This window comes from Antechinus flavipes, chromosome 4 (genome assembly GCF_016432865.1).
Source record: "Antechinus flavipes isolate AdamAnt ecotype Samford, QLD, Australia chromosome 4, AdamAnt_v2, whole genome shotgun sequence".
Lineage (NCBI taxonomy): Eukaryota > Metazoa > Chordata > Mammalia > Dasyuromorphia > Dasyuridae > Antechinus > Antechinus flavipes.
Genome location: NC_067401.1, coordinates 254,142,512 through 254,167,143, shown reverse-complemented (window position 1 = coordinate 254,167,143; position 24,632 = coordinate 254,142,512).

The window sequence follows — 24,632 nt, the reverse complement described above, 5'->3', positions numbered from 1 at the left end:
ACATTTTTTCACATGCATTGAAAAAAGCAAGTGAAAAGATCTCTAAGTATCCAAATGCATACTTGATCTTGTCATACTACATCAGACTTGGATTTTCTTTGTAATTTTCCTTTTTATCTTCTCTTGCAGCATCACCCACATCAATCCTCTCAACTTTCTAGTTGCTCTTTTTATGGTTTTTTTCCCTATCTGACTATAAAGTACTGTTTTGTTTACTTCTGTCTTGTGACAAATGAAAAAACCAAGAGATGTATTTCTGTGAAATTGTAACAATTTATTAATTATGGGTAGCAAAGAATAAATTGAGGTCACTGACCCTCTCAGAAACCAAAGACGAATTTTGAGGGCTGCTGAATGTTTAAATATCCTTGGAAGACTAGATTTTCCTGAGCCAGGCAGCAATCAACTCTGATTAGTTAACAATTAATGAGAAAATGAATGTTATAATGAGAGGTAGCCTTATTCTAATGAGGTACTAGAATACTGATTCTGATAATGTTACTCTTGGACAAAAAGACTCATCTCTGCCTAGGACACTCCATTAGGCAATCTGTAGAAAGATCTATTTTCTACTCCAGTCAGACCTGAGTACAACACAATAGGCTAGAATTCATCTAGATTACAGGATCTTTACTATTAATCAGAACTAAGCTTTCCCAGTTGAGTGGGAATATCAACCCAATTTCATCATCATCTTGGTGCTTCACCCTGACTGGAGGAATGAGGAAATAGAAAAGGAAAAAAATCTTAGTTTCCCCTCCTCCCCCTGACATTAGTTAATTATTAATAATCTTCTTTCTCAGTTTGTAACTTTAATGTCTAGCACAGCAGAAAGTGGTACACAATGAAGCTAGATGCTTTATATATCTAGCTCCCTTTGTTTGGCACAGAAGGGAAATTGAGTATGTTCAGTTCGATCATCAAATTTCTTCTAGAATTTTTATCATTCCTTTCCTCCCCTCTTTCTTTTCTACTCCTCACTTTCAGCCTTGGAAATAAATTTAAAATAGTAGCTAAATGAATAATTGAGTACTTAAATAGAAATAAGATCACCCTGTACTCTGAGGGTATCTATTCATGATGTAAAAAAGAACATTTAGGAAAGCTGGGAATATACTTGAAGTTGGAAGAGATTCAGTTGCAAAATTCTTAGCATAGACTTATTTCAAACTTAGGTAGTAGAGTACAACAATTTTTGTACATAGAGGTTTTCTAGACTCTGAAATACCTAAAATGTGTGGTTTTCCTCCCCTTAGGGACTGTCTTTTTTATTTAAATTGTTTATTCTTATGAATTTGAAAAACATTAATAAAGATGAACATCTCCCTATACAAATAATAGTTTTAAAAAGATAATACTGTATATAAAACTGTGAACCTTTATTAGGTATGGTATACATGTGTGTATGTGAGTATACACACATATTGATAGATATTTTTTCCCATGTCAACTCATTATTTATATTTCCTTCTTAACTTCTTTCTTTGCTTTTCTGTGTATTTTAAAAATATTTTACTAATATCCTTTTCTTTTTTTTCCTTTTTTTGGCATCATTATCAATACACCCTTCCCTTCCCATCTTTTACTCTTTCTCTCCCAGAAAAATAGCTCTTCTTTATAATAAACATAATGGGGAAAACAGATTGGTCATAATTTAAAATGTATGTCTTTTTGTATCTTTAGTCTACCTCTACCTAAATGTGAAGTATGTTTCCTCAACAATTTTCTGGAGTCATGAATGATCAGAGTTCTTAAATATTAGAAGATTATTATCTTTTACAATATTGTAGTTATTGTATAAATTGATTCCTGGTTTTGTTCATGTCTGTCTTCATTACTTCATCGAAGTCTTACCAAGATTACATGAAACTAACTTTTGTTATTTCTTATGGCATAATAATATTCCATTAAATTAAATTAAATAATACTTGAAAAAATAATTAGAACAGTTCCTGCTACTCTATATAAAAGTTTAATACCAAAAAAAAGTAAAGAATGTTAAGGGAAAAATATATATATGTGCTCTGTATGTATACAGATATGAATATATGTACATATTTATAGATTTTTAACATATTTTATACCAAAAAAGTGAAATATGATCTAAAACTACCAGATTTCAAACTATATTATAAAACAAAATCATCAAAACAATCTGGTACTAAGATAAGGTCAAACTGGGTTCATGCTTTAGACATAAAGAGTAATATTATAAGCAAATTAAAAAAACAAAAAATAGTTTACCTCTCAGTTCTGTGGAGAAGGAAGGAATTTGTGGCCAAAGAAGAACTAGAGTACCCTATGGAATGCAAAAAGGATAATTTTGTGTGCATTGATTTTGTTTGTATAAAAACAAATTAAAAGTTTTTATACAAACAAAATCAATGCACACAAAATTAGAAGGGAAGCAACAAACTGGGAAAAAATTTACAATCAAAGGTTCTAATAAAGGTCTCATTTCTAAAATATAAAGAGAACTGACTCAGATTTATAAAGCTTCAAGTCATTCTCCAATTGATAAATGGTCAAAGGATATGAACAGACTTTGGATGAAGAAATCAAAACCATTTCTAGTCATATAAAAACATGTTCTAAATCACTATTTATCACTAAATCATTAATCAGAATTGATATAAATTAAGACAACTCTGAGGTGCCGCTACACACCTTTCAGATTGGCTAAGATGAGAGGAAAAGGTAATGATGAATGTTGGAGGAAAAGTGGGAAAACTGGGACACTAAAACATTGTTGATGGAATTGTGAACTGATCCAATGATTCTGGAGAACAATATGAAACTATGCCTAAAGGGATAGCAAATTGTACATATCCTCTTATCCAGTAATGTTTCTCCTGGGCCTGTACCCCAAAGAGATCATAAAAAGGGAAAAGGACCCACATGTGCAAAAACTGTTTGTGATGACAAGAAACTGGACACTGAGTGGATGCCCATCAGTTGAAGAATGGCTGAATAAGTTATAGTATATTAATGTTATGGAATATTGTTGTTTTATAAAAAATGATCAGCAGGATAATTTCAGAAAAGCCTGGAGAAACTTACATGAACTGATGCTAAGTGAAATAAGTAGAACCAAGTGAACATGGCAAATGTAAACAACAAGATTATATGATGATCCACTATGATGGACAAGGCACTTTTCAGCAGCAAGGTGATTCAGGCCAGTTCCAATGGACTGATAATGGAGAGAGTCATTTGTAACCTGAGAGTGGACTGTGGGGAATGAATTGGATCACAATATAGTATTTTCCCTTTTTTGTTTATTTGTTTGTTTTTTGTTTTCTTTCTCATTTTTCCTTTTTTTTGTACAGCATGAAAATTGTGGAAACATATATAGAAGAATTGTGCATGTTTAACATATATTGGATTACTTGCTGTCTAAGAGAAGAGGGTGGGAGGAATGGAGGGAGAGAAAAATTTGGAACACAAGGTTTTGTGGGTAAATGTTGAAAACTATGCATATATTTTGAAAATAAGAAGCTTTTTAAAACACCTGGTACTGGCTAAGAAATAAAGTGGTTGATAGTAGAATATTTGGGATATAAAATATATAAAAGTAAATTACCATAGTAAACTAGTGTTTGATAAACTCAAAGATCCAAGATTTGGAAGCAAGGACTCGATATTTAACAAAAACTGTTTAGAAACAGGAAAGCAATTTGGCAGAAACTAGGCATAAATTAACAATTTAAATCATATAGCATAATAAATAAAAAATGAATACATGATTTACATATAAAAGGTGATATCATAAAAAATTAGAGGAACATGGAAAAAATTACCTGTCATCTATTGATGTATACACACATGTATGTAACACATATACACAGACACATGCACACACATATCCTTTCTCTTTATCTTTGATCTCTTTGGGGTATAGTGTGTTATCTTTGGATCACGTACATTGGCTTTTTGAGTATAGTTCCAAAATTTTTTTATAATGGTTGGATCACTTCACAGAGAAACTACATTATAACAAAATATAAACCATAAAAACAAAGCAATATCAATACTAAACCTATATGCATCTAATACTACCGCATCTAAATTTTTAAAGGAAAAGTTAAATGAATTACAGGTAGAACTAGATAGTGATACTATAATAATAGGAGAATTTAACCCTTCCCTCTCAGAATTAGATAAATGTAACTTAAAAATGTAAATAAGAAAGAAGATAAGGTGGATAGAACCTTAGATAAGCTAGCAGAGATAGCTATCTGGAGAGAACTAAATGCAAATAGAAAAGAATGCACCATTTTCTCAGTGATACATGGTATCTTTATAAAAACTGACCATACATTAAGGCATAAAAATTTTTATAGTTAAATACAGAAAAACCAAAATTTCTTATTAACAATTCAGAGCATTTTTTTCACATGCTTGTTGATAACTTGTATTTCTTTTTTTGATAAATGGCTATTCATATCTTTGGGAAATTTTCCTATTGAAGATTTCTTGTTCTTAGATATTAATTCTTATATATTTGTTCTTATACATTGATTCTTACAATATTTTGGAAAGCAAACTTTTATTAGAGAAGTTTGCTGCAAAGAAAACTTAATAATTGTTTTTTTCTTATTCTAATTATTTTGCTTTTGTTTGTGAAAAAAAAATCATTTTTAAGTAATCAAAATTTTATTTTATCTCTGGTAATTCTCTGCCCCTCTCTGCATCAAGTTCCTATCCATAATTCTGAAAGATATCTTGTTCCCTGAAGCTCTAATTTGTTTTTATAAGAAGTTTTTCTTTCTAATCGTTGTTATTGTTATTTATCTTTCATTCTTAAAGAGGATCATGACATCAAGAAGGTGATGCTATGACATGCAAGTGAATGGGATTTAAGTGAGAGAGGTCTGTGCCTCCCCTCCAGAGCAAGCTGGGTCCTGTGACAAGATATAGATCAAGCAACTACAGATGACTTTGAATGCAGTGGAAGACCTTGGCCTTCTTAACCTAAGATCTTTAGCAGGACTCAGTTTGACTGAGGCAATGACCATTCAGTGATTAAGGCTAGGTAAGAATTGAAGCAGGATGGTTTATTTCACCCAGTCAAAAAATAATAATAACAATGTTAAAAGAATCTTAAACAGAGGTGGTTTTTTTTAGATAAAGCCTATAGATTTTATTTTTTTGAAAGTAGAAACAAGCTTTTTTTATATAAACATATTTATAAAATTATCTTGCTACATAAGAAAAATCAGATCAAAAAGGAAAGAAAATTAACAAAACAAAACAAAATAACAAAAAAAAAAACAAAACAAGGAAACAACAACAAAAAGAGTGAGAATGTTATGTTGTGATCCACTTTCAGTTCCCACAGTCCTCTATCTGGGTGTAGATGGCTCTCTTCATCACAGGATCATTGGAACTGGCATCAATCATCTCATTGTTGGAAAGAGCCATGTGCATCAGAATTGATCATCATATAGTATTGTTGTTGAAGTGTACAATGATCTCCTGGCTCTGCTCATTTCACTCAGCATCAGTTCATGTAAGTTTCTTCAGGCCTTTCTGAAATCCTCTTGTTGGTCATTTCTTACAGAACAATAATATTTCATAACATCAATATACCACAATTTATTCAGCCATTTCCCAGCTGATGGGCATCCTCTCAGTTTCCAGTTTCTTGCCACTACAAAGAGGGCTGCCATAAACATTTTTGCACATACAGGTCTCTTTCACTCCTTTAAGATTTCTTTGGGATATAAGCCCAGTAGAAACACTGCTGGGCCAAAGAGTATGCACAGTTTGATAACTTTTTGACCATAATTTCAAATTGCTCTCCAGAATGGTTGGATCCATTCACAATTTCATAACTCCACCAACAATGCATCAGTGTCCCAGTTTTCCCACATCTCCTCCAACATTCATCATTATCTTTTTTTGTCATTTTAGCCAATCTGAGAGATATTTAGTGGTACTTCAAAGTTTTCTTAATTTGCATTTCTCTGATCAATCATATGACCTAAAATGGTTTTAATTTCTTCATCTTAAAATTGTCTGTTCATATCTTTTGACCATTTATCATTTAGAGAATAAAGCCTATAAAGTTTAGAGAAATATTCTGACGCTAGCTTTCCTTGCATTATATTCACTGAATTAGTCATGAAATGTATTTCATGCATTCCTTTCTATGTATTTTGGCAAGAGAATATTTGTAGGGAGAGGATGCAAAAAAAGGCTCGCTTTTCCAATTTATTTCACACAATAATTTTTCTAATATATACTTTTTTAGTTTTTAATTTTGATTTTCAGTTCCAAATTTTTGATTGCTCATTATCAAGTGAGCATTTTATAATTTTTTTTAAAAATTTAATCAAAACTATATTGTTTTTCAAGGCTACCTTACAACTTTTTCAATGATTTCAAGATATGACTGGATAGTCTTTATCTACTCTATCTCTATCCCTGTAATTCCCTAAATCCAATTTACCTCCTTCTTCACCTCTAATTTCAGCTATGTACTGGGAACAGCCACATTTCAGATTATTTCAAAACTATGACATCTTCAAGGTCCTGATTCTCTGATCCCCCACCCCTTCCTCTCCCACTCCCTACATTCTTTACCTTCGTCACAACTGCTAGTCCCACTAGCATATCACTAGACCCACATTTAATTCCATAATCTGCTACTTTAATACTATGCTCTCTAATCCTGATTACTAGTTGATGAATACCAATGGATAGTCAGAAAAAAAAAAAAAACCTAATTTCACATTCTAAAAATTTATAATAAACAGCCTGAACTAGATGCCTATTTCTGCCCCACATAATTCTACTTGATCATTAAAGCTCATTTCCCATTATAACTATCCTAAATTTTTTTCTTTTTTTTAATAACTTTTTATTGACAGAACCCATGCCAGTGTAATTTTTTACATTATCCCTTGCATTCGCTTCTGTTCCGATTTTTCCCCTCCCTCCCTCCACCCCCTTGCCCAGATAAGCAGTCCTATATATGTTAAATACGTTGCAATATATCCTAGATACAATATATGTGTGCAGAACCAAACAGTTCTCTTGTTGCACAGGGAGAATTAGATTCAGAAGGTAGAAATAACCCGGGAACTATTCTAAATTTTAACCTTATTCCTAAAGCCCTTGACTACTTCATACCCATACTGCTGTACTCAATACAGCAGATGAATTAGTCTTCTTTACTGAAAATTGAGGTTTTTTTTTACCCTTCCTTCTCAAAACTTTTTACCATTACTGACAATTTTCTATTTCTCTCAGATGAGAAGGTATTCCATTGTTTGCTAATGCTTAACCTTCTTCTGGACTCTTTATTGTGAATCTCCCTTGCTTTCTTCCAGGTCTCTGCAGTCCTAATTAATTTTTTCCTTATCTTTTCTATTTCCTTTTCTTCCTCCCTTTTTCAAGGAGTTCCCTTTATTCCTCTAATAAGATACTCAACTCTCCAAAATGTTTTAAAAGTATCCCTGTTTTCTTGCCCATCTGCCACTTCTAATTCCATCAATCTCTTACTTTTTCTACCTCTACCATTCTATTCACACTACCCTTTCTCAAAGGTCACCAAAGGTGTCTGATAATTGTCAATTTTTTTTTTTACAAGTCCTCTTTCTTCTTCATCTCACTAAAGCATAAAACCACTGATTTGTTCAAAACAAAACTGTCTTTGCTCCCAAATCTGCTTACCTATAGACTTCAATATTGTCATCAGAGAATTCACTAAAACATTTCATACTCAATATTTTGGGGTTATATTTGATGCTTCCTTCACCTCTTACAACCAATCAGCAAGCCCTGTCTAGTTTTCTCTATTTTCTACATCAGTGGTATTGAACTCAAACAGAAATAGGGGCCACTAAATCCAACATATATCTATCCTAATGCTTACACTACCTTTTTCATAGGATTGTCATTTGTAAATCTTAAAAAAATACATTAATGTAAGTTGATGTTATGATGGAAGCCAGAAAATGAATAGGAAGGTGAGAAAATGAATGAGTTTTGAGAATAGGAAGAAATGTAAAGCCCTTTACAAAACTATTTTAATTTTTGTGAGGAGATATTGTTCAATTTTCAATCTGAATTTTGTTGAGGTATGTATGATCAATCAATTTTCTTGGTGAATATTAGTTCTTCCAATTCCTTCAGAAATGATAAGTGTCTTCTTCAAATGTGTATAATGTTTTACTTTGTTTTGTTTTTTGGGGAGTTCTGCAGAAACTTTGGATGCTATTTATACTTATTCCCATGGTATGATCATGACAGTGAGCACTGAAAGTTCAAGAAGTACAATAGACATGTTGTATTTAGGGGTAGCAAAATTCCATACTATTCAGACTCTAACTCTGTACCATTTTTTTATTATGGGCATAAATAAATGGTCTTGCTTCTTGGAGATTCTGTAGCTAGCTCCAAGTAATATAAATGAGTCAATATTGCTTACTATTAAATATATGTAGATTACACATACATAAATATATACAGATTATACATATACAGATGAAATATATGTAGATACATAGATAAATCATTTGTATATTAATAAATAAAGTCTTTCTAGGATCTTCATGTATTGAAAGTTTATTCTTCCTTGTCTATGGAATTTAAGTTACTAGCATCTTATATAAACAATCCCAAAGGAAAAATATCATCTAAGTACCTTAGATTCCTACTTGAGGAAAAAAAAAACAATCAAGATCAGCATCCTGGCATTTGCCAAGTTAATTATCATGAATTCTGTGTTAATTATCACTTGATTTTTTTTTTTGCTTCCAGCCTTAAAATCAATCAAGTTCTTTAAACACTGGAGCCTTAATATCCTCCCCACCCACCATGATACAGTGACATTTCATCTTTTCCTCCAAATGAACTGACCTTCAAAAGTTGATGTGAGGACATATTTCATGGTGCTTGCTGCAGGCACATCTTATGGAGCTTGTCTTGGGTACCAATATTATATAATTATATCACATTTTCATTAGAATACAACATGGGATAGAAGCAAGAACATGGGTCAGATCTGCATTAGAATCCCATCACTAACAAACTATCTGGCCATAAATAACACAAAACTTCTTTGAAGCTCAGATTCCCCATCAGTAAAAGAGAATAAAAATAGACACAGAATTTGAGAGTTGGAATAGGCCTTGGTGGCCATCCAGTCTGAACCCAAAGGGATTCCCATTATAACATACCCAAGAAGTGGTCATTCAGCCCCTACTTGAAAATTGCCAAAATCTGGAGGCCACCCACTCCGCTTTTGGACAGCTATAACTGTGAGGAAATTTTTTTCTAGCATCAAGTCTAAAATGAGCTTTTTGCAATTTCTACCCATTATTCTTGTCTTTTTTCCCTCCAACCACTCCTCCTATGATATGAAATATAGAAGTCTTTGCATTATTCCTGATGCTTTTCAGTTTTTCAATGTCCTGGCAGTCTGGTATCCAATACAAAGGGTACATAGGATAGAACTGGAGATCTTAAATTTTGTCTACATATTGTAGAAACTTTTGGCAGCCTGGTTAAAGCCTATTGGTTCCTCAAAAATGATAGTCTTTTTTGAAAAATCACAATTAAAGGAAATATGAAATTTCAATGTGAGGTTAGTAAAAAATAAAGATGCAATTTTTCCTCCTCCAAAGATTTCCTTCTCCTCTAAGACCTAATCACAGACTGAATGAGAATCAGTGAAGTTATGTTACAGAGGGACAATAACCTCCTTTTTCCTTGGGCAGGAAGCTGGTGCATTAGAGCGTATAGGGCCTAGAGTCAAGAGGACCTGAGTCCAAATTTGGCCTCAGATACTTATCAGCTGATTGACTCTAGGCAAGTCACTTAACCTCTGTCTACCTGTTTCCTCCACTACAAAATAGGGATAATAAAAACACCTCCCTAAAAGGGTTGTTGTGAAGATCAAATAAACGCTATTAACAATATATTTAGTACCATACCTGGAATACAGTAGGTACTATAAAAGCCTTCCCTATTCTTTCCCTAAAGTTCTGCTCCCAGAGTCAAATTAGCATTTTTGGCTGCCACATCACACAACTGACTCATGTTGAGCTTGCAATCCATTAAAAGTCCAAAAATGTTCTCAAACTGCTGTCTAACCAGGCTCTCCAATCCTGTGCTAGTCAAGCCAATTTTAGACCCAAGTATAAAATTTGACATTTATTCTTATTGAATTTCATCTCCTTTAAATTTGGTCCAAATCCCTTAGCCTGTCAAAATTTTTTGTATCCTTACCCTGTCATCCAGTATATTAGTTATCCTTTCTAGCTTGATGAGCATTCCATCTATGCTTTTGTCCAAGTCAGGGATAAAAAACAGTATTTTACACATCACAAAATCAAAGATTTCTGGGACATCCCAGTAGGGAGACCTACTTCCATAGTAATATTGAACCAAAACATACAGTGGTGGAGGGTGGCTGGCAGGCTAGAAAGAAATAATGTATATAAAGTATTCTGCAACCTTTAAAGTACTATATAAGTGTTAACTTTTTTCATACCATGTTTTTTCTCAAATAGTTTCTTTTGGACTATAATAATTTACAAGGCTTTCTAATGAACCGAGATTTTTTTTTCTTTTTTCTTTTTTTTTTTAGGATTCTGTTTTTTTTTTAATCCACTCTGCTATTCACTTCCATTTCATGGGAAAGTTCCTCTCATTTCCATTAACAGTTATGGTTTACCTCCATTCCATTTTCTCCCCTGTAAATACTTTTGTTCTCTCTTTCCACCCAGTCCTTAGTCCTATTTTTTTACCCAGCCCCTTACTATCTTATCTCCTATCAGCCCTCCCCATTCAATTAATAGTTTTTTTTGCTCACTTCACCCACTTATCTTCTATCACTCTTACTTCATCCTCTCACCTTTTCTCCTGGTGTTTCTGCCCTCCCCTTGACACTGCTTCTCACTTTTCTTTTCTTTTTCCTCCTCCTCCTTCTTTATATGGTTAGATAAATTTCTAGACCCAACTGATTAAGCTATTGCCTCTTAGAGTCCAAACTGATAAGGTTAAGCTTCAGACAATGCTCATGCCCCTCCCTTCTTTCCCTAGCTTGTAACAGGTCTTTTTCACCTCTTCATATGAACTAATTGTCCCATTATACCTCCTTTTTCCTCTTTTTTTCCAGTACAGACCTATTTCTACTCCTTGATGCCTTTTTTCTTTGATGTTATCACATCAGGGAATATTCACAACCATACCCTTAATCCATGTGATACCCCCCTCTGTCTACTTCAGTGACAGATATAGTTCACAAAAGTTACAGATGTTTTCCTATCTAAGGATGTAAACAGTTTACTATATATATATATATATATATATATATATATATATATATATATATATATATATATACATATATATATATATGTATATATATATATATGTATGTATGTATGTATTTTTCCCCCTGTTTACCTTTCTATGCTTCTCTAGAGTTCTGTGTTTATAGATTAAATTTTCTGTTTAATTCTGGTTTTTTCAATAGAAATGATTGAAAGTCTCTTACTTTATTGAAACTCTATCTCCTCCCCTCAAGGATGATGCTGAGTCTTGCTGGATAGTTAATTTATGGTTGTAACCACAGGTCCTTTGTCTTCCAGAATACAGCATTCTAGATCCTCTGATCCTTTATTGTAGAAACTGCCAGGTCCTGGTAATCCTGACTGTTGTGCCTTCATATTTGAATTGTTTTTGTCTGGTAGTTTGCAATACTTTTTCCCTTCAGATTTTACTTTTGGGATTTTCCTTGTGGGATCTCTTTCCGAAGTTGATTGGTGGATTATTTCAAAGAGTATTTCTCACTCTGTTTCTAGAATATTGGGGCAGTTTTCTTTAATGACCTCTTATAGAATGCTATACAGGCTCTTTTTTGATCATGGCTTTCAGGTAGACTGATACTTTTTAAATTGTCTCTTCTAAATCTATTTTCCAGGTTGGCTATTTTGCCAATAAAATATTTCACATTTTCTTCCATTTTTTCATTATTTTTAGTTTGTTTGATTGATTCTTATTGTCTCACAAAATCCTTATCTTCCATTTGCCTTGTTCTAGTTTTTAATGTGTGATCTTTTTCAGTTAGCTTTTGTATCTTTTTTTCCATTTGATTAATTCTTCAGACAATTTTTTTCCTTCCTTTTCCAAGTTATTGTTTCTCTTGCATATCTTTTGTTTCCACTCTCATTTTTATTTCTACCTCTCTTGTTTGCCTTTTTAAGTCTTTTATGAGCAGTTCCAAGAAGCCTCTTTGGACGTAAAACCAATTTATCTCACACTTTGAGATTTCTTCTGTGGACATTCTGCTCTCGTCTGAGTTTGTGTTTTGGTGTGCCCTATCACCACAGTTGCTTTCTGTGGTCAGAGTTCTTTTTATTTTTTGCTCATTTTCTCTCCTTTTCTTTTGGTATACCCTCATTTTTTTTTTGTTTTTTTTTTACTTTTAACGTGGACTCTCCTCCTAAGGTAAAGGTAGCACTGTCCCAAGGCTTCCTGAGCCTTGGTTTTGAGCACAGGGGCCACTTGTGTTTGTAGGGAGTAGCTTTGCCTACTCTGTTTAGGAAATAGACTGATTTCCCAAAGTTTGCCTTCACATCACCAACAAAACCCAACAGCAAGAGATACAAAGAGAAATTCCATTCAAAATAACTGTTGATACCATAAAATATTTGGGAATCTATCTACCAAAGGAAAGTCAGGAATTATATGAGCAAAATTATAAAAAAGTCTCCACACAAATAAAGTCAGACTTAAATAATTGGAAAAATATTAAGTGCTCTTGGATCGGCCGAGCGAACATAATAAAGATGACAATATTCCCTAAACTAATCTATTTATTTAGTGCTATACCAATCAGACTTCCAAGAAAATATTTTAATGATCTAGAAAAAATAACAACAAAATTCATATGGAACAATAAAAAGTCGAGAATCTCAAGGGAATTAATGAAAAAAAAATCAAATGAAGGTGGCCTAGCTATACCTGATCTAAAATTATATTATAAAGCAGCAGTCACCAAAACCATTTGGTATTGGCTAAGAAATAGATTAGTGGATCAGTGCAAAAGATTAGGTTCACAAGACAGAAGAGTCAACTATAGCAATCTAGTGTTTGACAAACCCAAAGCCCCTAACTTCTGGGAAAAGAATTCATTATTTGATAAAAACTGCTGGGATAATTGGAAATTAGTATGGCAGAAATTAGGCATGGACCCACACTTAACACCATATACCAAGATAAGATCAAAATGGGTCCATGACCTAGGCATAAAGAACGAGATTATAAATAAATTAGAGGAACATAGAATAGTTTATCTCTCAGACTTGTGGAGGAGAAAGAAATTTGTGACCAAAGATGAACTAGAGACCATTACTGATCACAAAATAGAAAATTTTGATTACATCAAATTAAAAAGCCTTTGTACAAACAAAACTAATGCAAACAAGATTAGAAGGGAAGCAACAAACTGGGAAAACATCTTCACAGTTAAAGGTTCTGATAAAGGCCTCATTTCCAAAATATTTAGAGAACTGACTCAAATTTATAAGAAATCAAGCCATTCTCCAATTGATAAATGGTCAAAGGATATGAACAGACAATTTTCAATAAGAAATCAAGCCATTCTCCAATTGATAAATGGTCAAAGGATATGAACAGACAATTTTCAGAGGATGAAATTGAAACTATTACCACTCATATGAAAGAGTGTTCCAAATCATTATTGATCAGAGAAATGCAAATTAAGACAACTCTGAGATACCACTACACACCTGTCAGATTGGCTAAGATGACAGGAAAAAATAATGATGAATGTTGGAGGGGATGCAGGAAAACTGGGACACTGATGCATTGTTGGTGGAGTTGTGAACGAATCCAACCATTCTGGAGAGCAATCTGGAATTATGCCCAAAAAATTATCAAATTGTGCATACCCTTTGATCCAGCAGTGTTTCTATTGGGCTTATATCCCAAAGAAATACTAAAAAAGGGAAAGGGACCTGTATGTGCCAAAATGTTTGTAGCAGCCCTATTTGTAGTGGCTAGAAACTGGAAAATGAATGGATGCCCATCAATTGGAGAATGGCTGGGTAAATTGTGGTATATGAATGTTATGGAATATTATTGTTCTGTAAGAAATGACCAGCAGGATGAATACAGAGAGGACTGGCGAGACTTACATGAACTGATGCTAAGTGAAATGAGCAGAACCAGGAGGTCATTATACACTTCAACAACGATATTGTATGAGGACATATTTTGATGGAAGTGGATTTCTTTGACAAAGAGACCTAACTGAGTTTCAATTGATAAATGACGGACAAAAGCAGCTACACCCAAAGAAAGAACACTGGGAAACAAATGTGAACTATCTGCATTTTTGTTTTTCTTGCCGGGTTATTTATACCTTCTGAATCCAATTCTCCCTATGCAACAAGAGAACTGTTCAGTTCTGCAAACATATATTGTATCTAGGATATACTGCAACATATCCAACATATAAAGGACTGATTGCCATCTAGGGGAGGGGGTGGAGGGAGGGAGGGGAAAAAAATTGGAACAGAAACGAGTGCAAAGGATAATGTTGTAAAAAAAAAAAATTACCCTGGCATGGATTCTGTCAATGTAGAGTAATTATTAAATAAAAATTAAAAAAATAAAATAAAATAAAATAAAAAAAGAATTAAAAAAAAACAAAAAACAAAAACAAAAACAAACAAAGTTTGCCTTCTCAGTTGGGCCCTGGAAGCTGCATCCTTAATTTGTTTGTCTACTGAACCAGGACTGATAGTTTTAGTTGCTGATTTACTGTAATCAGCTTTCCCAGAATCTAGCTGAGCTGAGCTGAACACCCTTTTCAATCTAGTGAGACTGACTTTTCTTGAAGTTTTTTCAGTCTGTCTCGAGGTGGAAAGAGGTTTCATTCCATCAGAATGTTCAGAGCCTTGGTTTCATGTGGTTTTCAAGGGAAACTGGGAGAGCTCAAGCACCTTTCTGACTTTATTCTGCCATCTTGGCTCCATCCCTGGAAGTCTGCTTATACCCATTCATGGTTCAGCAGGCTCAGATGACACATCCTCATGAACTGAAATCTTTTAACAAAGAGCAGTTTAAAACATCTGTGTTCCTTATTGTACAAATTAACAAAAATATCATATGATGATCTTAGCTATTCTCAGCAATTCTGTAGGGCTTGTGATGAAAAGTAATGTCCTCTTCCAAAATAAGAACTGGTAATACCTTTTCTTTACTTATTTTTCTTAGTTTTTTTGGTCTTTTCTTTCATAGAATGACTTACATGAAAATGTTTTGAATGGCTACACATATGTAATCTATATCAAATTGTTTGCCTTCTCAGTGAAAGGGAAAGGAGGAGAAGGAAGGAAATAATTTGGAACTCAAACTTTGAGGGAAAAAATGTTAAAATTGTTTTCTTCCATGTAATTGAGGGGAAAAGTAAATAATTTTTTTAAAAAGAAATAAAATAAATTTACAAGGAAAAAACCAAACATTCACGTTCCTGTAAGGTCTTTCATAATTAAGTACTAAGTATGCAAAAAGGCTTAGAGATTCAATTTGTTTGAAAGAAAAAATAGATGCTATTGATAATTAAATTGTCATCAGTGGAATTAGGCAGAAGACTCTCCTTTCCCCCTTTTCTAAATCATAACAGATTTATGTTTAGAATAAGGGAAAAATATCTTGCATATGTGTGTATATAGAATCCTTACATCATCCATTTCCCAGTAGGTTTACTTTTTTTGATTTCTTTGGTATAATTTTGCTGTTACATAGTTTTCCATTTTTATTATGGGATTGAGAAAGCTTAAATAAAACCAATTGTATTCAAATTCTACATGTCCTTAAACCAATGCTTTAAAAATGAACTTTATACAAATATGTTCCTTTTCCCTGTGTGAATAGTTATGCATCTATTTGATTAATTTCAATGCACAAAGTAATTTTATACTTCCTGCTATGTCAGGAACTTGAATAAGACTGATTCCAAGAGCTTTGTGGAGAATGTTGGTCACCCCAGCTAACTGAAATGAGCCAAAGGAAATGAGACCTTGGAATGTCTTGCTTAAGAAGCAGTTTATGCTTTTATCTCAGCTTAAGCAAGTTATTTGTCCTGCTAGAATTCTCTCACCACCATGAGATATAAAAGATTTCAAGGATTATTGCTCTTGGGTGTGCTCCAGTAAGGGCATCACTGACAAAGGAAAATTAGATAATTACTGGAACCATCAATGAGGTGCTGATATTTTGAAGGACACAGTGAAGCCATCCACCAGTACATTTGGCAAGGAATTCTAACAATTAAACTCTAATCTACATAGCTGCATATAGAGAAGGAAAGAACTTTGTCAAGCATTCTCCTTTTCCTCTCTCTTTTAGAAGCATGAATAACAAAGGACCTTAACTTGTTGTGTATTGAATTGATGAGGTTAGGATAGCAATTTCTTGTTCAAAATAAATGTGACAAATTCATGAGGCAATTCTCTTTGCCAGAAGGGACATTTATTTAAAAGAGATTACAGACCAAATGAAGAGGTAAAATAAACTCCAGGAGTGATAAATATGAAATAGATTTGGGAGAGCAATATGGTTACCAAGGAAAGGAGTTTGGAAGAATCCAGTAAAGAAATATACAATGAAACCTCAGTATGTCATTTATTGTAGGTTAAATTCATAGAAGAGTTTTGTAGATTAACCAGAATTTACTATAGTAAGGAGAAAGATGCTATTAAAAGGAAACTCTATGAGGAGGGAAAGAGAGAGAGTCCCTAATAATGGGCTTAGTCCTGGGACTTAGCAAAGGATTTAGCAAAGGTTTTCATCATGAGCACACCTTTTATAGGGGAAATACAATCTTAGGGGTTTTCTCAGGGGAGGAGGGGAGGTACCAGGGAAGAATTTGGTAACTTAGAGAGAGGGATTAAAGACCACCTAGATGGAATGCATTTGCAAGTCCCAGGTCTGTCCAAAGATATGCTAATCAATGTCTCAAAGGTTGTTTAAAGATGCCCAGAAGTTGGAGGAATGGATGATGGAGGCTGATAGAGTTCCAGTCTTACAATCTCTCTATTTATAGAAACAGGATAGTCTAGGACTTGGTTGTGCCTGATAATAGCCAGTTGGACTTCTTCCTGACAAAGGAAGAGAGCAAGTTTAAAGTCCACATCAGGCTTTTATTTTAATATAGTAAACAGGTAGGTAAGTAGGTAGATAGATTCTTTATTAAGGGCTTACTATGAGCTAGATATTATGCTAAATGACATATATGTATATCTATGAAATCCTATCTGATTTTTACCAAAACTTTGTGAGATAGATATTATTATTACCCCCATTTATACATTGTTGAGGAAATTCAAATAAACAATGGCGAAATGGCTTGGCCAGGGTCTTATAACTAATTAAATATCTGAGGCCACATTTGAATTCAAGTATTTCTGACTTTAGGCCCAGTGCTCTATCTGCTATACCACCAGCTGCCTCTATGCTTAGTTAAATCTTAAAGTTCAAACTGGGGTTAAATCTTGACTTAAATATTTATTAGTTTTGTGATGCTGGGCAAATTATTTTACACCCCAGTGCTGAAGTTCCCTTCTCTGCATAAGAAAAAAGTTGGTGCAGATGACTTCTGAGATTCCTTCCCATTCTAGGTCTGTGATCTCAGGAACTTCTATGTACGTCATTCAATTAATCAACAAGCATTAAATTTCTATTAAGTACCAGGAAGTAGGTATACAAAGACAAAAATTAAATAGTTCCTTCCCTCAAGAGTGTTACATTATTTATGACAACTCTCTATAATTCAGCCTCTGAGACAAAGATGAGGAATTCCCCACACTGATGAGTTTCAAATCTATATTTGCATATTTATATAAAAGGATCCTACTGGAATATGTGAGAAGAGATATTTTTAAATACTATTTTTGTGGTGCAGGAAGCTGAAGTAGAATATAATTTGCTGAGCCTTAAGGAACTGATGCAGGAAATACCCAAGGAGACATTAGGCCATGCTTAAGAACAACTCTCAGTAGCAAATCATGAGCTTCAAAATCTCAATCAAAGAGACCCTGGTTCTTCTGGTGCTCATTTTGATACCCTGGGAGGAAAGGACCTAGAAAGTTCTGCCTACCCACAAAGGGAAAAGATAGCACTCAGGATTCAACTTGCAAATCATTTAAGTAGCCAGAAAAAGGGAGGTAATAATATTGATGAGGTCTTCTGATGGTTGCAGAGGAAATGAAAAAAATTAATTTCTGAGGCAAGTAAGAAGAAGGTACTGTTAGAGATGAGTTTTGCTCCCTGGTCCCACCCTCTGGATTTCAATCCGAAATCCAAATTAGGTCCAAATTAGATCCACCTTCTGTAGAGGTCTCCAGCCATCTCACCTCACAATGCCCTGTCAGAAATCCCAGTCATATCCCTGAGGTTAACTTTTCCTATAAAATCTAGTTATGGGCCATCCCATGGCTGCTATCTGCCTTTGGGTCAGTCGGCCACAGCACTCTGCCTCATGGTTTTGATGCAGTTTGAGTAATCTCAATTCTTGGTGATCAAGCGTTAGTGGCAATAAGAGAGTTGTTAAGAAGAACCCCCTTTAAATCGGCAGCAGGCTCAGAGTGAAAGAATTCACTCATTCCCGAATTATTAGTTGTAAAATGAACGTTTATTATTGGATAGAAATCAGTTTCTAGTGGGAAATGGAGTTTTGGCACTGAAAATGCTTTTTCACTGAGCAGAAGGGTCCTGGCAGCTAAGAGTGACAGAGATCTTAAGCTACCTAGATCCATCAGCCAAGACATTGGTTGAGGGAAGCTGTTATATTGGGTATGTCAGTGGGGGCTGGGATAGCCCAAGCAGATCAGACCAGGTAGGTTTGGGACAGTGGAGGTTCCTGGACTTAAATTCTTATTAGCCGGGATTTCCTATTGGAATTAACAACACTTCAAAGAGGTGCTTTTTGACCAGTATTTCTAAATGAATCAAAGGCTCTGGCTTCCTAGAAAGATAGTAAACAGTTCCCTCCTGCTTCAGTTTCTTTCCCCTTCCGCTATACCTTGAATAGCTCTCCTAACTCCACTATGCTTCTCAACCCTACTTTTCCTTACAGCTAACTCTTTTTGGGTGCTAAGTCCCTTTCAGAATTTAGCTTGCCAGCTAAGGGAATACCCCAGCCTTATGGGATGCTCCCTTTCTACTGGGTTATTTTGAGTTCCACTGAGGAACTTGTCTTTCCAATGCTCTTCCACTCCCACTTCATATTTACCCTTCCCGATATCTATTGTATCCCTTTATTTTGTCTGTAACTTCTTCCCTAAATAAATATACCTTTTATCAAAGAGACTGAATTCTTCACATGACTGAACCCCAAATTTTGATGTGTCTACATCCCCTGAATCATTTTGGTGCTTGAACCACATCAAATATATTTACATTCACAAAGGCTGATATTATTCCTATACTTAGAGTTTAATGATGCCTTTTGGTGCTAGAATTATGATTCCCAAGGAACCATTTTAATACTTCTTGGCAATGCTTAGAAAATGAAACAGGTTATTTATAAAACCATATTGTTCTTTATGGGAAAGATCATACTACTATCATTCTATCCTTATAATAGTATATTTTTTTAATTGTATCGTTGAGTTCAAATTTAATTATAAAAGTGGATTTCATCAACAATGATTTTTACCTTGGTGTTAAGTGATTAAAGAAGGGTTTTATATTAGGTGTCATGGTTGTGAATGTTTAAGATGATTCTGGAAAACATTTGGTCTATGATACCAAAAAAAAAGCACTACTTATTTAATGAAAGCTTGGTCTAGCTGATTATTCTCTGACACTGGAGAGAGTCACCATGATACTTTACTATGAAGACTTAACAAGAATGGCTTATAAAGCAGAGCAAAACACAGTTGCCTTGGGTCCCAAGATTCCCATTTCTGGGATAAGGATATCTGGCAACAAGATAATGCTCAGAATTGCTTAGGAGAAAAATCAGAGGGAGATTACCTATCTAGCCTGGTGTGCCATAAGCCTTTGGACTGTATAATAAACTATTCTCTCCAGAAAAATCCTATCTCAAGTCTTTGACTAGATTTATTTGGAGGGTCAAGGAGGGACTAGATTTCGACACCAGGTTTCAATTGCAATAGCACCCTGCAATTTCCTAACATTTGAAGCCTCTTACTCTGGAACCCCACAGAAATGCTAGCTCCCTTCTCAAGAGATAATGAGGAGGCAGGTAAATGGCTCCATGGATAGAGCATTGGCCCAGGAATAAGGAGAAATTGAGTTCAAAATCTTGCCTTAACAGAAGCAGCTACACCCAAAGAAAAAACACTGGGAAATGAATGTGAACTATCTGCATTTTTGTTTTTCTTCCTGGGTTATTTTTACCTTCTGAATCCAATTCTCCCTGTGCAACAAGAGAACTGTTCAGTTCTGCAAACTTATATTGTATCTAGGATATACTGCAACATATCTAACATATATAGGACTGCTTGCCATCTAGGGGAGGGGGTGGAGGGAGGGAAGGGAAAAATCGGAACAGAAATGAGTGCAAGGGATAATGTTGTAAAAAAAAATTACCCTGGTATGGATTCTGTCAATATAAAGTTATTATTAAATTTAAAAAAAATCTTGCCTTAGACACTTAATACTTCCTACCTGTGTCACTCCAGGTAAGTCAACCCCAATTGCCTCACCAAAATAAACAAATAAATCAAATAAAAAGAGTAGATAATGAGCTTCAAAATTTCCCCCTCTGGAGAGTTCTAGGGGATTTCCATTTTGGCAAAGGGTTCAAGCTGGTGATCCTTCATTCTCCCCACCTCTACTTTTGACTCTCTTCCCTTCTTCTAGATTTCCAGCTTTTTGATGGCAAGGGTTGTCTTTTTACTCATATTTGTATCTTCAGTGCTAAACACAATGCCTGAAACATATTAAGCAAGGACTTAATTAAATGTGTCTTTTCTTTCTTTGCCTTCAGATACATCATGGAACATGGAGGCCATCCTGGGCTCTTGGAGGCTATGACAGCAAAGTATAGACTCCAGCTGTTTTTCCCATGCTGGAAAAGATCTGAGTGCAGTTTCACTGTTAGATTGTGTCTCCTGTCCAAGGACCAACCTTGCTACTAAAGTGAAAGACAAGCTAGAGTTAAATTTCCACAGAACAGTTAAAATTCAATTCCTTTGAAAGCATGAACAGACAATGAGAAATACTGAAAAGCCAAGCTCCCTCAGAATGTCGTAAGCTTCAAGGTAATGTAAGGTAATAAGTATCTCTGACCAATGATCTTTTAGGAGAAGAGATACACTGGGCTTCCAACTTTTGATGTCTAGGCTAGAAACTGGTTTAAACTGAGCAGGTTCAAGGACCAGGAAAAGGCTTTTCTTTATTGCTTAATGAGCCCCATGCATATAAACTGACACACCCTGCATAGAATTAGCACCTCATTAACAGAACTGGCCCTGATCATCCACAGTAGGCTTGCCAAATCTCTAGGTAATTAATACTTTGGTTACAACAACTCATGAAACAAAGAAAAATACTAAATGACTCTTAACTTATGCATTCTAGTGGAAGGTTCAGAGGGGTAGAAAAAGATGCTAATAATCAGTTTTTAGACTATAAATAATGATTTAACTATTGGTATTAGAAATACAAATTCAGCATCAAATGAGCAATCATTCAATCAACAAACATTCACCAAGTATCTACTAAGTGCTGGTGTGAGAAATGATCTCCAGGGAAGTTTTTCACTCTTATCTCTACAAACAGGCTCAGCTTTATAACCCATGATAAGGTGATGTTAAAAGGGGAGTCATATTAGCCCCTTTTGATTGGATGCTTCCAAATCTGGTGAAAGGAAATGCATAATAAGGTTCTGATAGGTTATAGATTAGCTATGAATAATTAGGGTAATGAAGGATTGATAAGGATCCATTAGTTAGATTGTGCATTCACCTTATCAGCAAATGGTGAGATGAGCATTGGTCAGGGGTGGGGTCAGGATTAAGATAAAGGAGGTCTGCAGCTTCCGTGAGCCCTCACTTCCATACTACTGCTGTTGTGAGCTATAGGGGCCATGCACTTTCTCCTAAGAAAAAATAAAGACCTTTTTTGATCTCTAACTCAGATTCCGAACTTTTGATTCTTGTGGTCTTTGTCTCCCACACTCGGAACTATATTAAAAGCCTTAGAGATACAAAAAAAAAAAAAAAAAAGGAGCAGCTCGATGGCACTGGCCCTAAAATCAGAAGGACCTAAGTTCCAATGTGGTCTCAGATACTTAATACTTCCTAGCTATGTAACCCTGGGCAAAACACAACCCCAATTGCCTTGGGCGAGCACACACACACACACACACACACACACACACACACATTACTGGAGGATTGAACCATATTAACATTGACTTTCTTCTTGTAAGTGAAACCAGAACACATTGCAGGTAAATTTGCAAAATGGAAGGATGGTTCATAGATTCTCTTTGGATCTATAAATATTGAACGCAAGAAAAGCACCCACACTCCAAGTGTAATAGGCAAGCATGCCTGAACATGCTTACTAATGTTACCTTTCAGTCTGACATTTGACCTAATCTCTCATTTATTTTTATTTCCTGAGCTCTGGAGTGATTCAAAGGTCCATCTGGACAATTTCCATCTCATTAATAAAATTACAATCTCTTTCTTGTTAATTAGTTAGCTCCAGTCTTCCTTCAATTCATTAAATACTAATTATTTAATAAACTTTAGCAACCATCTTCCCCATAGCAATTAATCTTATTTGTCTATAATTAAATAAATATTAAAATTATTGTATATAGACATGATTTATTAATATATCAAAGCCCTTATACAGCAAAAAAATATAATATTTTGATCATACGAGAATTCATAACCTGACTCACTTCAAACCCTTAACATAATGACAATATAATTTATTTAGAAACTCTATCCTATATCATTAAATTCACTCATGTTTCTTCTCAAAATGGATAAAATTCAATCTCACGTAAAATTCTCTTTTTTTAAACCTTTTTCCTAGTAATCACAGCAAGCTGTTTATTCAGAACACACTATACTTAACCTCTATACTACATATTTTCTTATAGTGTAGCCATGTAAAGCTATGGCCTACCTTTATCCCAATTCTCACTCTTATAAACAATGAGGGTTCCCAGAGCTAGGCTGGCTATACCTTCTCCTCAGAGTTCTATGGGTACCTCTTTAAGAGAAGAGTTGATTCTCTAATACCATTAGTGTAAGCTCCTCACAGGTATACTCCTCCTCCCTATCCCCAGGATTATCTCTGGGAATCAGTTTAGTAGGCCAGCTAGGTGGCACAGTGAATAGAGCATCTGTCTAGAGTCAGGACCTGAATCCAAATTTGACCTCAGACACCTATTTAACTATGTGACTGAACAAGTTACTTAAGCTTGTTTGTCTTGCTTTCCTCGTCTATAAAATGAACTGGAGAAAGAAATGGCAGACTACTCTAGTAGATTTGCCAAGAAAACCCCAAATGAGGTCACAGAATTATTTATGACTGAAAAAACAACTGAACAACAAGTAGCAGCTACAAAGAAGTATTTATTAAGGTAAAATATTAAGAACAGTTTATACAAAACATTCCCACCCAAAAAAGTCTGTAATATACTATCTCTGAAGTATAAGGTCATGAGAAAAGAAAACCCAAGGTTAGAGAATGTTTGTAGCTAAGGCAAACTCAAAACTCTGGATTTCTGTTAGTCCTTTTCTCTCATTCTTGGGATTCTAAAAAAGTTCTCTTCAGGTGAGCTGTTATCTTCTGTCTAGAACTGTGAGGCAGAAAATTTTTACCAGGTATCCTTGGATTCCATTTAGGTCAACAATGGAAAGATAGAAACTATTTTTGTTCTTGAAGGAAGTATAATTCAAGGACAGCAATAGAAAGATGGAATGACCAACACGTCAAAGCTGGAAGGTCCTTCTGTGGTCAGAGAGTAGATAGAGAAGACCTACCTGTTTGAAGCCCTAGGTTCTTCCTCCTCCCTGACCAAGCAATTCCTCTGCAGTAGTGTATTAGAAAACCACATGTTCTATTTTCTGGAAGAAAACTCGCTCTTTTCAACTTACTTCATAATTTATAGATTATCCATTCTATTAGAAAATATCTACTATCTGGCATAATTTCACTCTAAAGGCTTTTAAAAACTTTTCATACTTAGTCTCAGTCTTTTGATTGGTTGATTGTTAAGGAATCAAAGTTAAAATGACATGAAATGGAGTTTTAATCTCACCCTTAGAATTCTTCTTTATAATACTCTAATTATAATACTTCTGACAAGGAATATTTCCCCCTCCCCTCAATAGTAACAACAACAACAATAATATTAATAAGAAATAGCATTTATATAGTGCATCAAAGCTTACAATATGCTCTACAAATATTATTTATTTTATCCTTGCAATTGAACGAGATAAAATGAGATCTTTCAAGACAGTTGTGAAGGCTTCATCTATTTCAAAGTTTGAGTAGGCCTGAAGGACTTTAAGGTCAAGGGCATACTTAAGTCCCCTTCTTGTTATCCTCCCTCTTTCAGCCAAATATGGGCAACTGTGTACTTG